The 18,058-nt window shown below is 42.8% G+C and overlaps 1 long non-coding RNA gene across 1 annotated transcript; it reads right to left on the bottom strand.

The window, feature by feature from the left end:
- Nucleotides 1-1,879: 1,879 nt before the first annotated feature.
- Nucleotides 1,880-11,876, bottom strand: LOC129647718 (uncharacterized). Its single transcript, XR_008712458.1, has 4 exons — nucleotides 11,768-11,876; nucleotides 9,249-9,368; nucleotides 8,619-8,708; nucleotides 1,880-1,962 (listed from the first exon to the last, which is right to left on the bottom strand). It is a non-coding gene; the product is annotated as an uncharacterized LOC129647718 (long non-coding RNA).
- Nucleotides 11,877-18,058: the final 6,182 nt, after the last annotated feature.

Below are 18,058 nucleotides of genomic sequence, written 5' to 3'. Positions count from 1 at the left end.
ACTGTAGTGTTGACACCCCAAACAAGTTCTAAACAGCCTCGCACTCACACACCCTGATATCCCAGGAAGAAGGGAGGATGCAGCAGAGAGTTATGTCTGGAGATTTAGGGGAGTCCAGTGGAGCAGAGTGAGGACTCCAGGCGCGGGGCTGAAGTTTGGGTGGCACATGCCAGAATTGTCTGTTTGCAGGTGGCAACCTGGTGTTATACCGAGGTTCTGAGGTGTTGAATTTAACCCTTGTGGGCAGAGATCATTGAGGCAGCATAAATAAGTGGGACAGCCTAGTATAAGAATTCCATGATCCTCTTGGTTCATTTATATTTTTCCAACTTTTAAAAGAGATTTGATTACAGGGAGATATTTCACCATTCTTAGAAAAGCATCAGTACAGTGGAAAATGGAAACACACGCACAGTCTCAGAGCAAGGAAAGAGTGATGAGGATGATGACCACTTATGCAGGTAAAGGGGAGAGATGCTGCTTGGCTCGAGACTTGGAGGTCTTAACGCTTATTGGGCCCCTTTGGCAGCCTGGTGAAGCCTCTGGATCCCATCTCAGGATGATATTTTTAATGAAGTGAAATACATGAGATTATAAAATTAATTACATAAAAATACAGGGATTTCATAGATTTAGGTTAAGAATAGTTGTTCCTGTGCAGCAATACGGGCCTTGTAGTGCTAAATATTTTTATTTTCTTAGAAATGCCAAGTTCCAAATTTTTAAATGAAGCTTTCTGATTTTTAAGTGTCTCTCTCTCTCTACATATATATATGTATGCTATGCTATACTATGTTAAGTTGATTCAGTCGTGTCTGACTCTCTGCGAGCCCATAGACGGCAGCCCACCAGGCTCCCCCGTCCCTGGGATTTTCCAGGCAAGAACATTGGAGTGGGTTGCCATTTCCTTCTCCAATGCATGAAAGTGAAAAGTCAAAGTGAAGTCGCTCAGTCGTGTCCGACTCTTAGCGACCCCATGGACTGCAGCCCACCAGGCTCCTCTGTCCATGGGATTTTCCAGGCAAGAGTACTGGAGTGGGGTGCCATCGCCTTCTCTGATATGTGTGTGTGTGTGTGTGTGTGTGTGTGTATATATATATATATATATATTTTTAACATGGAGTCAGTCTACCCAAGCACATGTCTGCTGGTCACCACTTTGAAGTTTTCTTACTAGAGATTGTAGGAGACTCTTTGTAAACAAGGAAGGGTTGAGATCCTATATGATGTCAACAGATAAGGCTGGGGACAGTGTCTTGACCCGGAGAAGGCAGTGGCACCCCACTCCAATACTCTTGCCTGGAAAATCCCATGGATTGAGGAGCCTTGTAGGCTGCAGTCCATGGGGTCGCTAAGAGTTGGACACAACTGAGCGACTTCACTTTCACTTTTCACTTTCATGCATTGGAGAAGGAAATGGCAACCCACCCCAGTGTTCTTGCCTGGAGAATCCCAGGGACAGGGAGCCTGGTGGGCTGCCGTCTATGGGGTAGCATAGAGTTGGACACGACTGAAGTGACTTAGCAGCAGCAGCAGCAGCAGAAGTGTCTTGACCAAACCAGTGAAAGCTTAAAATGGTCATTTGTCTAATGGAAGAGGATAAAACACAGTGGAGAGGTTGTATGTGCCTTACATGCTTGGATTCAAGTTCACAGCAAGGTCAGTAATTATTTTCCTTCTTTTGTAATTTTAATTTTAGCATCTCACCTTCCGCTGTAATTTTCCACTGAGATATTTAGATAATTTTTTTTTTTTTAAGTTTGGCTTTGGGATTTAAGTTTTTAGATTTATTTTATCACTTCTTTCTACTAACTCTTAGTAGAAATAGATTTTTCTCCCTGAAGGAAAAAAGCAGAGAGCTAGTGTCACGCTATTGGCATAGAAAGGTAATGCAAAGGACTTCCCTGGTTGTCCAGTGGTTACATGCAGGGGGCACTGGCCCGATACCTGCTAGGGGAAGATCTGAAATGCAGAGAAAAAAAAAAAAGGTAATGCATGAGTACACACCAAAAGAAAAATAGAGGGTAAGGTCTCTATTTCAGTAAAAATGTCTTACAATAATAATCTCTAGAAAGGATATTTATCTGTTCTGAACATAATTGAAATAAGGTTAAATCGGATCATTATCATTTCTTATAATTAGAAAATATATTGATCTCCAAAGAGTCATGGGATCTGTATACATTTCCTTACAAAAAGGTCCTCACAATCCAATAAATGGAAGCCACATCATAAGGTCACTGTTATTTTTCTCAAATGGAGTCAATGAAGTGTAAAGGGACGACCTTTCCTAAATCTGTGGCTTCTAAATCTTTTTGACACCATGTGAAGAGAAGTATATTTTGCATCTTTATATATATATATATATGTAGTGTTATGTATATTCATATTTTCATGAAGATAAAATGCAAATTCCAGAATCCATCCTGGTATGTTCTAATCCTTAGGTCTTACGGTAGGAAAACCCTAAACCTGGCTTCTAAATATCTTCCTCAAAGATGCTGATGAATGTATCCCCTTGGAGCACATTTGGAAGAACATAAGAGCAATAGCACATTGGCTTTGAGTAAAACAAAGACCTGGGCTCCCAGGAAGTTGTTTCCCCTCTTGACCAAAACACAGTTTAAGGAGTCACAAGATTTCCTTTACCTAACCCACTGAAGCCACTTAGAACAGCTGTCTTTCCCAAAACTGTCAGGAAATCTCCCCAAGTTGACCTTCAGAAGAGCAGATTGGATGTGAACTGCATGGAAAAAGATCTTATTAGAAGTCGTTTAATTAGCAGCAAGGCCCCAACCTTGGGAAAACCCAGCAGAAGTCTAAGTGGCAGATTTCACAGTGGCCACGAGGTGGCGATCTTCTGCATCTATTCGAAATGCTCTTCTGTCATCCGGTTTTAGCTTACTTTCAATATTAAACACATCATTAATTTTAAAAGTGTGTATTAATTTTAAAAGGATGCAAGTAGATATGATTTAACCTGTGATACCTCAAACTTGCATTTCACTCAAATACTGACATGCTCTAGATGGAGGAATTTAGTGAGATTTCCACATCAGACCCCAGAAAAAAGATAAAAATCTGTTTGAGAAAAGGCTGTGGTCCTTGCAAAATGAAAAATGTCACTCAAAGAAAGTGTCTTAAAAGCTTTCTGGGAAGCTGGTTTTCTTGAGAAGTAGCAGATGCACTTTGGTCATTAGAAAATAAAAAAGCATCATCTGGTAAAACTTCCTTTTCACTGGTCTGTAGTCAAGATCAGAAAATGAAAGACAGGGAGTGGGGGAAGAGAGAGAGGAAGAGAGAAAGGGAAAAAGGAAAGAAAGGAAGAAAGAAGAAAAAAGCTCTGGGTAAACATACTAACACCAGAAAATAAGAGCCAAGCTGAATCAAAAAGAAGAGCCAAGCTGTGGCATGGCTTGTGTGGACTTGAACCTTTCTCCCAGTCATTCTAGTGAGTTCCCCAGGAGGAGCAGCAGCAGGCGAGGAAGCCAGTGGGCTGAAAGCAGAGGCCTTGGGATCACCACAGCTCAGCCTCAACTATGCAGCACAGCCTAGGACCACTGGAAGGCTAAGTCACTGCCAAGGTCACTGTGAGCCTGGGATCCCAGGGACAGAGAGGCTAGCAATTGGGCTTACAGTGAGGTCAAGGCACCATTCCACAGGGACAGGCTGCAAAAGACCCAAGAACCTCAGGCCAGCAGAGAGTGCAGGGGATAGTGTGGTCTTTGGGCTGTATTTGTACACATCTGTACACAATTGGCTTGATCTGTTCTAGTGAAAGTGTCAGTCTCAGTCATGTCTGACTCTGCGACCCCATGGATGGTAGCCCACCAGGCTCCTCTGTCCATGGAATCCTTAAGGCAAGAATACTGGAGTGGGTTGCCATTCCCTTCTCCAGGGGATCTTCCACATTTGGTGTGGGAGCAGCCGCAGGCCAGAGCCTCACACTGAGAACATACAATTCAGTGAACGAACAATGTGTTGGAGGAGGTTAGTAGGAGGGGCCCTGTAGAGAGTTACAAGTCACATCCTCACTCTCTAAGGGCACAGGGGAAAGCTGGCTTCACATCCTGCCCCTGCTTCTCCCTGTTTCTTCTATTGTGTCCTTGGTCAGGATAGGAAATGGTAGGAGAGAGAAAAGTCTTTCAAAGAGGAAGAGCTGAGAAGGCCATTGTCTTAGAAGTTTGTAGAGTACAGGAAAGAAAGAAAACCTATCTCTTTTCTCTTATTCCCCCAGGGTAGGGCCAGGAGAAAGCCGCAAGGTCCTGCTTGTTTTGAGGGACAGCCATCCTTTGGTTCAGGGGAAATCAGACAAGAGAGGATAGTGGTTGTCTGCAGAGAAGATAGCGGTTCTCTACACAGATCTAGTGTGTCTTCAGGACTGTAGCCCAGGAGAACCTTCCCTGTGCTGCTAGGCAGCTGGAGGAGATGCTTACATGGCTGAGGAGAGGGGATATCTAAGAGACACCCCTGCCTTGGCAAGACCCTCTTCTATCGCATTATCCATGGATCCAGGGAGATGAGCTACTCAATGCTAGGCACCCAGAAAGAACCTATTTGCAGAGCAGAAATGGAGATGCAGACATAAGACTTGTGGACACAGTTGGGGAAGGAAAGGGAGGGATGAACTGAAAGAGTAACACTGGAACATATATGTTACCATATGTAAAATAGTCAGTGGGAATTTGCTGTATGATGCAGGGAGCTCAAATTAGGTACTCTGTGACAACCTAGAGGGATGGGGTGGGAGGTGGGAGGGAGGTTCAGGAAGGAGGGGACATAGTATGCCTATGTCTGATTCATGTTGATGTATGGCAGAAACCAAACACAATATTGTAAAGCAATTATCCTCCAATTAAAAATTAAAATTGAAAAAAATCTTTCCAACTCTTGTGAGACTGCTGGGCCATATTTAAAGTAAAATACAGTAGGTGATACAAAGGCAAGCAGTTCATTTAGTGACCTTTAAATGAAAACCTTATCCCACATGCAGTTTGAGAAATGCCTTGTCTTTGGGGTACATGTCTCACTGACTCGGGCTGATTTCCTTACACTCAGGCAGTCAGCTCAGAGGCGAAATGGAGAAACGTAGAGGATGTCAATTATAAGAAGCAATTTTTTGAGTCTTTTTTGGTTTTTACCTTGCATGGCAGACTTCATGTTTGAAGATGAAGTTTCTGATTCACAATATGGGGGTGGTGGTAGTGTTCAGAGTGATTTTCTGATGAGTGGGAGTGGATTACATGAACTTTTTCACGATGTCCCCTTTAGTCTCTGCATATCCATCAGTATTGTACAGGCAGTGTGTGTGTATGCTCAATCACTCAGTCGTGTCTGCCTCTTTGAGGCCCCACAAACGAGAGCCCATCAGGTTCCTCTGTCTATGGAATTTCCCTGGCAAGAATACTGGAGTGGGTTGCCATTTCCTCCTCCAGGGGATCTTCCCTACCCAGGGATTGTACCCACATCTTCTGCATCACCCACCTGGAAGCTTACAGGCAGTAGCCCAAGGAAGGCTTGCAGGCTGGCACAGGGGCCAGAATTCTGATATGAGCCCTGTGGGCCCAGAACTTTCAGGAGCCACTCTGCCTGTTTCTACACCCCTCATCACACACTTCACACTCACATGCAAGACACTGAGTAAGACATGAACTTTCCTTAAACGAGCTGTCTTTGTAAGTATGAGTGGTCAAAGTGTAAAATAAGAAATAAAGACAATTTCCCTCCACCTATTTAGAAATGTTAAACTAAATATTTTGTTTAATAATAAATGAAATGCACTATTCTCAGATCAACTGAACTATTCTCTAATTGTTATTGGATTTTATTAAAAAAAAAGAATTATTTTAAAGAAATGTTTCCTCTAGAAGCAGATGCTGTGTTGACTGTTGTCAGATTACCAGAATCTTAGACATTTTCATATCACTTTAGATTATTAGCTGCATTTCTTTCATTTCCAACTAGTGCGCCCTTGGTTCTGTCTGGGACCCATGCAGATGTTAGTCTCACAGGAAAGTTGCTGAATGGCCAATGTGTTGGATGTCTTGGCACAGTCACAGAATTACGGTATAGAGTAATATATACTCCTCGGGTAGCTCAGCAGTTAAAGTGTCTGCCTGCAATGCAGGAGACCCGGGTTCAATCCCTGGGTAGGGAAGATCTCCTGGAGAAGGAAATGGCAACCCACTTCAGTACTCTTGCCTGGAGAATCCCACGGACGGAAGAGCCTGGTGGGCTACTGTCCACGGGGTCGCAAAGAGTCGGACACAACTGAGCGACTTCACTTTCACTTTCACTGTAAGTACAGTAACTATATAATTTATTGTCCAAACTGGGACACTTTTGAGACTAAAGGAGGCACTATTAATAATTACTTCAGGAAAACAGATATAAACTTGGACCTCCTTACTTTTAGGCAAGGTATTTCACAGAAAGGAAGAAGATGCAGATATAGATATTATTCAAAGGCTCATGGAATTTTTCATATTTTAGGTCAAGTTCTGTTTTATTTTAACAGTAAAATACAATTTAAAAAGTCCTGGGACAATTTAATCACTGCTAGTTTTGCATTTTTATAGAGGTCAGCTAATGGAAAGGATATCCTTTTAAAAGGAGGCATAGAATCTTGATGTACATTTAGAAATTATTCCTGGGGTAGTCACTCAAAATTTTAGTTGTTGAGTTTTGCAAGCACTTAAAAAAGAAGAAAGGTGAGTGGTTGGGCTGTCAACCCGTAGGATAAATGGAAGCTCCTATTGTTATGAAAGCTCATGGTTTGAAAGGCATTTTTCAGCGACATCATCAGACATGATTTTTCAAATTGCTGTCTTGTCAAACAATGAAGCATAAAGATGTGCTCTGGACAACTTAGTACAAGATAAAACAAAATTGGCCATTATGTTGAAGGAGATAATGAAGATGAAATATTTAGGTGGAGACTGAATATGAGCAGATGACTCATATTCAAATGACTGAATATGAAAAAATTCTAAATTAAGCATTATTTCATTTAATATATAAATACATGACTTTTAATATCAATATGTACAAATTAAATATTATGAGCAGTCACTTGAATATTTCATCTGTAGCCCTAAAAGCTGATATATTTAAATTCACCAAAAAGTATCCTTTGACTCTTTTTATAAAAATTCATCTTGTATTTGGGGTCAGCTTATAGGGCTTCCCTTGTGGCTCAGATGGTAAAGAATCGGCTTGCAATTCAGGAGACCTGGATTCGATCACTGGATCAGGAAGATCTCCTGGAGAAGGGAATGCAACCCACTCCAGTATTTTTACCTGGAGAACTCCATGGACAGATGAGGCTGGCAGACAACCCCTTCTATGGGGTTGCCAAGAGTCAGACATGACCAAGTGACTGACTAACACTATTTCCAGGCATATGTTATCATCATATGGATTTCTGTTCTGTGTAGTTTTATAGCACCTGGGATTAAGGCTAGGAGAATGCAGGGTCCCCCAGCTACTTTTTTGGGCAGAAAACACATTGAAACTCCAGGTGATAGATCAAACCATTAGCCTGTGAGTTATGTCTGCTTTATCCTAAGCCCAGCTTGCGAAATACCACTATGCATGGAGTACGAGATGATGGAGATGAGCAGATCCTAAAGATGATTAGATGACTATCAGGGTTTCTGCAACCAAAACTCTCAGGTCTATACTGCATGGCCCAGGGGCACTGCCTTTCCATCAAGGGCTCTGAGCAGTCTCAGTCCTAGACCCAAGCCTTAACTCAGTTTGGGATTAAAAAGGTGGCCTGGGGTACCTTTATCAAAAGCCAGCCACTGGGTGCATCTGGAAAGAAGGATGTGTCAACCTGGTCTCTTCTGGCTTCTTGGGAGTTTAACATCTAGCTGGGGATGGATGAGGCATGCTACTATACTAACCAGCTCCGCAGCTTTAGGCAAATCCCTTAACCTTTCTGAGGGACTTAGATGTGTTTCCTTCTAGAGTTGATTACTCCTTTTCTTTATGAAAATAAAAGTAAAAAGACAGAACGCTTTTAATAAATGGTTCAGAAAATAAACACCTCAGAAGTAAAAAGAAACAAAGATTAGTGTGACGGAAGTGATTAGGGAGATCATCTGATTTCTTTGGATTTCCTGAAAAAAGGAAATTAGTTTTCCCTCCTCCATTAGCTATAGATTTTTAGTTTCATAGATTTTGGAGTAAACTCAAGGTTAAAGGAGGAGAATACATTTACTTAAGGCCATATAGATACACAAAAGGCCCTTAAGAACCAAAGCAGATCCATCTGGCCTCCCAAGCCCTAAAGTAAGATACTACTTAGTATGTTGAGAATCTTATGGAAATGAAAGTCATGTATTCCCGGTGACCTTACTTTTAAATGTGATGACCCTGTTCTCCTGACTTGGTACTTCAAAGGAACTGCAGAAACTGTGAGGTGCTAGGGGCAGGATTAGGGATGGGTGAGGAGTGCAGGAATGGGGACCCAGGGGTGCTGGAGCACCTTCAGGACCACTGAAGCCAGTTAGGTGACTCAGCTGTTTTCTAACAAGAATCTGAAGAGTCAGCCAGTGCCAGGTTGGGAGGCTTAGAGCTTTGACACCCTTCACCCTCCAACTTGCTCTACTTACATTTTGGTTTGGCACCTTTTATAGCTGGAGAACCAGTTACATGAACTTCTTTACAGAACTCACATGAACTGCAACTATGCCATCAGAAACCTATGAGATAAAATTGAGAAAATAGATTTCATATCTGCGGTAATCCAGGTGGTTCTAATTCCTACACTTTGGGTTTTATTTAAAACTGCAATGCCTTGGTTGGGTAAAATACTTACTTTTTTTTTTTAGCTGCAATACACAGCATGCAGAACTTCCCTGACCAGGGATTGAATGTGCGTCCTCTGCAGGAGAAGTGCAGAGTCTTAACTACTGGAACATCAGGGAAATGCTGCTATCTTTCTTTTTTAATTAAATTTTATTTTTTAAAACTTTTAATTTATATCAGAGCCAATTAACAATATTGTGATAGTTTCAGGTGTAAAGCAAAGGGACTCAGCCATACATTTATATACACGTAACCATTCTCCCCCAAATTCTCCTAACCAGGCTGCCATATCCGGCTTTCTTTTTTAAAAAAGCATTTCCTTCTTGTTTTAAGCAAAGATCATTAGAATCCGGTCATGATCATAATCATCACAGTTATCATCGAAACACCTCCCTCATGTGCCTCCCCCTCTGTGCTTTGTACTCATCACCCACCTTGCACATCATCCATAGCTGAATATTGCATTCAGTTCTTGGAAGCACATTGCATGGGTGATACTGGAAACCAAGAAGTTCCCAGAAAGAGAACTGCTGGGACGATGCAGGATCTGGAAACTACAATAAATGAAGAACAGGCAAAATTACTGCAGCTCTCTGGTATGGAGAAGAGAATCCATACTTAAAAATTGAGAGCTCGCAGCTGCTCATAATGCAGAATTGGGACCAGATATGGCTCATTTTGGCTTTGTATAAGGAAGAACTTAGTAGAACTTAGAGCTATTTGGTATTAGAAGTCACAAGCATCCTGACCCCAGACATGTTCACAAGGAGATGGAAGTGAGCATCTTTCAGGGATGCTGTATTGGGGATTTCTCCCAGGGTAACTTGCAGTGAAAGATTCTGCATTTGACCTGATGATACAGAGAGATTTACAGCAAAGAATCTACTGCCTTCCACAAGGAAAGGCGCCTTCATAAATATATAAGTAACAGCGTACTGATAGATGAAACAGACAAGGCAGTGGGTGGTGAAACTGAAAGTCTGACTCTTTGTGACACCCATGGACTGTGTAGTCCATGGAATTCTCCAGGCCAGAATGCAGGAGTGGATAGTCTTTCCCTTCTCCAGGGGATCTTCTCAACTCAGGGCTCAAACCCAGGTCTCCCGCATTGCAGGCAGAGTGGGTGGGGAGGAAGGCAATAGATGAGAAAGGCTTCATAAGGACGTGGGATGTGGGGTGGGAGCTGAAATGTGGCAGGCACTCAGTGGTGAAGGAGATTACAGGGGTGCATCTGGGGCTACAGGAACGACACCGTGAACAAACAATTGTGCTAGAACAATGAGTCTGCCTAGGATAGAGAGGAGGATTTGTGAGAAGAGGGGTCCTTGAGAAGATTAGAGACACCATAAAGACCAGATCCTGAGAATTCTTGAACCCAAGTCATTGAAATAAATCTTCTGCTGGAACTTGGATTGCTAAATAGCAATGCCTTTCATATTTGACAGACAGTGCTGGCCTCTTTGTGCTGCACCTCAGGGTGGCCAAATGCTAGGGTAGACAGTAATTTCACCGCATTTTCCTGACCTCTTTCATCACTGGAGGATCTAGCCCTAACAGGCTTTTAAGGGAAATAGTACATTCTTTTGGCATTTGCCAGTATGAGCCTACCCACCCCTAAACCCTCAAAGCCCGCTGTATAATTACCCCCAGGAGGCCAGAGGTCATTTAGAACAAGTGTAGGCAACACCCAGCTATTAGAACTCAAATTTCAGAGCTCTGCTTAAATTCTGACCTGAAGCATTTTGGAAATGAGAGGAGGCCCCCAAGTTGGGGGGCCTTTGTGGTTGGTATTTCCTGTGTGTGGTTTGTGAGGTTGGCCTGGCAGGCTGTGTGCCTGGTAGGAGGGGTGAAGCTCAAGGAGGCCCCCTTCTCAGCCCTGGCTGCAGGCCGGCTACAGGCCTCCCTGCCTCCTCAGAGGCACATACTCAGCTGTTCTGTCTTTCTGCATTGAACTGGGCATCTTGGGAGCGAAGCCCAGACAAGACTCAGGGCTTCTGTAACCCACTACCTCAGAGGGGAGAGGTGGTTCCAACAGGGAGTGCTGAAAGGCAGCTTTTCCCAAAGGGACCTTCCAGTGAGCCTGTGAGCAGTCAGCCAGCTAGCCAGGCAGTGTTCCTCCTGTTTCCTGAGAGAAGGGGATGAAGCTAGGGCAGGGGCAGTCCAATAGATGGTCTCCTTGTGGAGTGACCCCTTGGCCAAGATGGCAGCAATAACAGCCTTGCATGGTACCAGAGCTGCCTGCAGATGCCTGCTCCCCACGGTCTCATCTGAGGGGTCTCAGAAACCCCACATTAGCCTATGCTGAGATCTAAAATGATGCCGTCAGGATAGAGTCACTGGATTTTAGCATAAATCTCACCCTGAGGTTCTCTTTAAAAAATGCAGTTTCACCAGGATGGAATAAATTAGTCTATTGGTTCATTTCTCCTTGACAGGAGGAGTGCGCTGCCCTGAAAGCATCAGGGGCTGGCAAAGGCAGCCAGCGGCAATTAGATGCTCTGAATTGAAAGAGCAGAGTAACAAGGGCCACACTCACTTTCTTCATGATGTGCCCTGGCCTAACACAGACCCAGATGGCACTAGTGGTAAATAACCCGCTTGCCAGTACAGGAGACATAAGAAATGTGGGTTCAATCCCTGATTGAGAAGATCCCGTGGAGGAGGGTATGACAACTCACTCTAGTATTCTAGCCTGGAGAATCCTAATGGACAGAAGAGCCTGGCAGGCTATGGTCCATAGGGTTGCAAAGAGTCAGACACAACAGAAGCAACTTAACATGCACAAAACAGACCCAGTCAAGCATCTCCTGGCTCTGGAAACCCAGAGCCCATGATAAGAGTCTATATCCTGAAATTGATGCTTTGGAACCCAGCTTTATGTTCAGTCTCTCCAGGAGAAGAAAAAAAAAACAAAACAAAAAAACACAGGAATGCAGAGTTTGATCATGATTACCAATTCCAGCCCTCTTAATGTTCCCTGTTCTGTCTGCTGATCTTGCATTCATTTTCACCATTCTGGCCTTTGTCTTTGAAGTTGGCTGGAGAGTCTGAAGTTTGTTCTCTGTGGGGAGAAACACAGCACTCTGCAGGGCGTGGCAAGCTCTCCATGCCTACCCCAGTCTAGAAACCAGTACCTTGGGACCATCACACATAGAGCAAAGGCTTCTGCTCAGATCCTACTGACTGTCCAGCAGATGTCAGTAATTTCTAAGATGTGCTGGGAGCCTGACTTGACAATCAAGTGTCTTCTTTTCCAAACCAGCTTAGCATCCAAAGACCTCAGAGGGGATGTGACTGAGCAGAGGGCCTGTAGTAGCGGAGATCCTGAAAAGGAGAGCAAGGAGTGGAAATAGAGTCCATGCTCCTTGCGGAGAAGAGCTGAGATCGGTCATGTGTCTGAGGCTTCCAGGGAGCCTGCACTATGGAGCCCAGGCTGAGAAATGCCTGGTAATTGATGAGGCAGAGATTTTGAGGCTCCAGATAGGAGTTCATGCTGTCTATTTCACTACCAAGGGGTACAATCTTGTTCTGGCATCAGCTAGGGGCAACGTGTTTAAACTAGCCCTAGATTTCTCATTCAGTTTGAATGAGGCCTTAACTGAGCTAACTGAGAAGAGCCCAGGCACGTCAGTCCAGCCCACTGGACTCCATACTACACTAAAGTGACCCTTTGACCCCCCTCCAAGTGCCTGCAAATGTGCTAAGTCGCTTCAGTCATGTCTGACTCGTTGCGACCTTATGGACTATAACCCTCCAGGCTCTTCTGTCCGTGGGATTCTCCAGGCAAAAATACTGGAGTAGGTTGCCATTCCCTTTTCCAGGGAATCTTCCTGACCCAGAGATTGAATTTGCACTTAAGTCTCCTGCGTTGGCAGGTGGGTTCTTTATCACTAGTGCCATTTGGGAAGCCCAGTCCAAATGCACAAATACACAAGTGTCGAAACTCATTTCCTGCCAATTAGCAGCTATTATCCTTACAAGCTGTGTGGATAGAGGATGTCTAGGAAGTTGATTTTCACATTAAACCTAGATTAGTGAGCTCTGAAAGACAAGGATTGTGTCCACTAGTTGACTGACAGTTGAAGTTGCTGTTGCTAATGCTTGGAGTTGCTGTTGCTATGCTTGGACAGAAAAAGAAGGGTACGCTGTTGTTGGGGATGGGCTAGGAAATGCCTGCTGAGCTTCTTAAGCCATTCTCCAAGATTCACAGTGTTATACCTTCTGTTATTAAAGTTATATTTTCTGTTTTGCACTTTTCTTTTTCATAGTTTAATCTAAAGTGTTTTCACTTGAGCCTAAAGAGCAGGAGGAGCAAATACTCAGCCCATTCACCACTACTGATCCCTGTGCTAAGCACAGACATCACATGTTTCTCCTGGGTCCATGGGTGGTCTTACAATTGACCTCAACACTGAGCTCTGGGCCTTGGCATTCATTACTAACCCATTAGTGTTGGCCTACTGCATGCCATGTGAGATGAAAGCTATTTTCAAGCATGAACTATAACCAGTGGTGCAGGTATATGTAAAGACCATGAGCAGGAATTTTGCTAGCTCTTATCTGTGCATATGCTGGTGTAAGGCTTAGAGAAATACACAACTTCAAAATCAATCACCTATAGATTGTGACACCGATGCTGTGAATATAGATGTTTATGGAACGGCAAATGAAGATAAGACCAGTTACTTCTAAGTACTCTATGCATCAGTTTCCTGTCCCTGCAGGCAGAAGATAAATATTCATTGAATGAATCAAAGAATAGTGATCCATTGAAAGGAGTGCAGTCAAAATTTCACATTTCCAAATGTGTTTTGCTTCTTACTGACAGCTCCCTGACAGTCAAGGAGACTCAAGGTCGTCTCTATGTTCTTTAAAAAAAAAAAGTGACGTATTGCCAACAAAACAGTGGCTCAGTCCAAAGCCTGCATTGGGCTGGAAAAGTTTTCTGTGCTCAAACTCTTTTATTTCCTGGAGTCTCAGATTCATTCTCATCTCAGAGGGCCAGTCCTTTGATGACTTGACAAAGAAGATGGAAATATAACAATCCCTATAAGGAGAATATATTTATTCCTTAGAGCTATTATAATAAAGTACCACAAATTAGTGGCTGAAAACAACAGAAATTTATTCTTTCACAGTTCTGAATGCTAGAAGTATTCTAGCATTACCCTGGTGGCTTAGGGGTAAGGAACCCGTCTGCCAACTCATTAGATGTGGGCTTGATCCCTGGGTCGGGAAGATTCCTTGGAGAAGGAAATGGCAATCCACTCCAATATTCTTGCCTGGGAAATACCATGGACAGAGGAGCCTGGTGGGCTACAATCCATGGGGTCACAAAGAGATGGACCCAGCAACTGAGCACATACATAATATTGGATTAGGGGCTACCCTACTCCAGTATAACCTCATCTTAATTAGTTACATCTGCATTATCCTGTTTCCAAATAAGGTCATATTCTCAGGTACTAGGGGTTAGGTCTTTGATGTATTTTTTTTTTTTTTTCTGAGGTTGAGTGTAGGGAACACAATCCAATCCATGATAGAGAATGAGAAATGATCAGACTTCATCAAATAATTAATGTTGCCAAATCATGTAAAGCAACATCTTAGGTTTAATTTGTGATTCACAGGGGCTTTAGAAATAAACTAAGACATCTAATAATATACCCACAATGGATAGAAATGTTTCTGTTCTATTATTTTCCATCTCAACTCTGATTAGGATATTACCATCCACCTAAAAGATAAAAGGTCCATATTCCATCACCAACTTCCAGAACCGTCTTATTTTTAGTTTCCCAAATTTGCAGATGTCAGGAACACAGAGTTCAGTATTTGTATCAATAGCACTAGCTTTCTCTGTCTTGTTAAGCTGACTTTTCTCCCCAGGGCATTCCACATATCAGATTTTCAATATAGCTTCAATGCATGTAGAAACAGAAAAAAAATATTCTACAGAGGTTAAAGTGATATGAGGCTGAGTTGTTAAAAGAGTTGTGTCTTTAGGATAAGTGGATACTAAAATAGTTGATTTCAAAGAACTAGATTGATCACTCCACTTGGGTTGCACCAATAATAAAGACAACCAGAGTGATGATACTTTTTGTCGTGTATTTGTTACCATGTTTGTAATTTTTTTCACTCGGCAGATGCTGGAATGATATATTTTGTTTTATGCAGCAACTCTAGACAGACAGCTAATATTTTTTCCAGTTCAGTTATTCATAGCTCAGCATTGCTGCAGAAAGAAGTCATTTCATTCCTTTTACTGCGGAGAAAGGAAAAAATCTGTGCTACTCTTCACCATTGAGCTGGAACAGCCTGTGTCGAATGCCCATTTGCAAAACTACACTGGGGGAGAATTTTTACTCTCTCTGCTTTCTGACCTCCCCATAGACATCACTGTCGAGTGCTAGCGTTAAAAACTCTATTCAGCCCTGGAGAAGGAAATGGCAACCCACTCCAATATTCTTGTCTGGAAAAGTCCATGGACAAAGAAGCCTGGCGGGCTGCAGTCCTTGGGGTTACATGACTGAGCATGCATGCATGAGGGTGGAGGGAGATGGGTTGGTAGTAATAAACTGGTAGAACTAAAAAAAAACAAAAAACAAACAAAAAAACCTCTATTGAGGCTTTCTACAAAGATGCTAGAGAAGAAAAGAGGGGTGTAGGTGCCCAACACTTGGAGTAGACTGAACTTTATCCCTGTCGACCAGGTCACCAAGACTAACATTATGCCGAGTCTACACCATAGGTTCTACTAGGGCTGTCATAATTTCCCCAGGGAGGAAATGCCTTTCCTTAGAGCCTGGGGGCTTCTGCATACTGCACTGAGAAGATGTAATCCATTTTGGCTGGCTGCACTGGGATACTCTCTGTTCTCAATTAAATCAATTATCTGAGTAATCTTCATAATTAATGGCAGAAGACTTGAGCTGTCAGGACCGGCTGGAGCAAAAATATTTGGGCGTGTGGGTTAAGCCACAGTTGTTCTGTGGGTGTCTGAGGCTGGGGCAGGGAACGGGGCTGATTGCATGCTGCGGGCAACTTTTTCAATTAGCAATGGACTCTAACTAGACGGCAGAGAGCATTTTTGCTTAGAAGTCAGGAGATAGTGTTCCTGTTCAGTCTCTGGCACTAGTAAGCTGTGACATATTGAGCAAGATTCTTTACCTTGGAATGACTTATCTTTACTTCTGCAAAATGAGGAGTAAAGTCATATGGATTTTGTTAGCATTTACAAAGCAGATGCTGAATATCAGGCACTATAGTAAGCATTATATCATTTAATCCCCATAACCAAACTTTTATGAAAAACAAAGAACAGAGAGGATAAGTAACTTACCCAAGATCACACAGCTAGTAATTTTCAAAGATGAGTTCTAAGCTCCCTCCCTGCTGTGATTTTAATGGCCATTCCTGAGAGTCAAGTGGAAATATCTGTGTCCCAATTAAGGCTTAAGTTAATTTAGATTCTTGCTACATAAAGTTCATAGATTAACAGCATGAGTGTCACCTGTAATCCCACTGGAAATCTGCAATCTCAGATCCCACATCAAATTTATTAAACCAAACCGGCATTTTAAATTAGATGCTTATGAAAGATCGAGAGGCAACGATCTAAGGCAGACCACAGGTCAGTCAAATTGGAACCACTGTGAGGAATTTCTGTTTTCTGTCTCCTCTGGTAAGGTCTGAAGGCCCTAGAATGAGGTGCCAGGCAAGGGATGCCCTTTTGCTTGAAGTTAGTCCTGAGCTGGAGAAGGCAATGGCACCCCACTCCAGTACTCTTGCCTGGAGAATCCCAGGGATGGGGGAGCCTGGTGGGCTGCCGTCTATGGGGTCGCACAGAGTCGGACACGACTGAAGCGATTTAGCAGCAGCAGCAGCAGCAGTCCTGAGCCAGTTGCCCAGTGCAAGAATCTGTGTTTCATCTTCTCATTTCTTACCCAAGTTATGTGCTCCTGACTCTCTGCCCCACTTCCAAAAGGAAGCTTCCAGTAGCCAGAAGAGATCTTTGGGGGCTGACTGCAGAGGGGAGGCCATTGTGAACAGATTAATGTATGTGCGAGATGAAATTCTCCAGTGTCCTTTTGCAGGCAGAAGAAATTGTTGTTCTAATGTTCCCACTGGTTCCCCTCCTTTCTATAACAATGACTCTACACAAAAGCTTTCTATTGAAAGATAATTGGATTTCTAACTCTATTTGTTCAAAACTCACTTAACATTATAATGACCCTAGTTACATTATTTGTATCAACTCATCAGTAGTAAAATACCAATTTCTGAATAAATATCTAGATTTTGTACCTACATCTAGCATTACCAAAGCAAGGAGGGGAAAAGAAGCCAGAAATAGAAATCCATTAATAAAGACAGATACCACATATGCCTTGCTGCACCAGGCTTAAATGTGTAAATTGGGTAAATTTCGGTTTCAATCATTTCAGTGCTATTCTTTATCTTATCTATGTATGTATTTGCTTAGTGTTTAATCACTATAGTACTTTTGGCAAATGGGTCACTGAAGAAGAAAAATAGAGCCTGGTGTATTCACGACTGAAGTGCCGATGTAAAATGAATGAAACATATACTTTAACTTAACAGTGATTATCCCTCTCTAGCAATGGAGATTACAATGGATTCCTGTTTCCTGAATACTCTAGAGGTTCCCCTTTGACACTTTTAGAGCAAAATGAGGGAGAGAAAGAGAATTTCTAAGGCTTTTTGTGTTTCCATTATGTACAGTGGAGATTTCTTTTTCACCTTTTCAGATATATCATGTATCTATGGCTTTCTTTCACATTTTTCCTTCTCTGCTCCTTCCCCTGGACAAGAAAGAAACTAATATCTTCTTTTTATCCTGTTGTACATTACATCCCTAGTACTTATTCATCTTGCAACTAGAAGTTTGTACCTTTTGGCTTGTTGTTATTCTATTGCTAAGTTGTGTCCGACTCTTTGCAACCCCATGGACTGCAGCACGCCAGGCTTCCCTGTCTTTCAGTATCTCCCGGAGTTCACTCCAACTCATGTCCATTGAGTCAGTGATGCCATCCAACTATCTTATCCTCTGTCACCCCCTTCTTCTCCTGCTCTCAATCTTTTCCAGGATCAAGGTCTTTTCCAGTGAGTTGGCTCTTCACATCAGGTCGCCAAATATTGGAGCTTCAGTTTCAGCATCGGTCCTTCCAATGAATATTCAGGATTGATTTCCTTTAGAATTGACTGGTTTGATCTCCTT

Source organism: Bubalus kerabau, chromosome 3 (genome assembly GCF_029407905.1).
Source record: "Bubalus kerabau isolate K-KA32 ecotype Philippines breed swamp buffalo chromosome 3, PCC_UOA_SB_1v2, whole genome shotgun sequence".
Lineage (NCBI taxonomy): Eukaryota > Metazoa > Chordata > Mammalia > Artiodactyla > Bovidae > Bubalus > Bubalus kerabau.
This window is presented reverse-complemented; position numbering and strand designations above follow the sequence as displayed.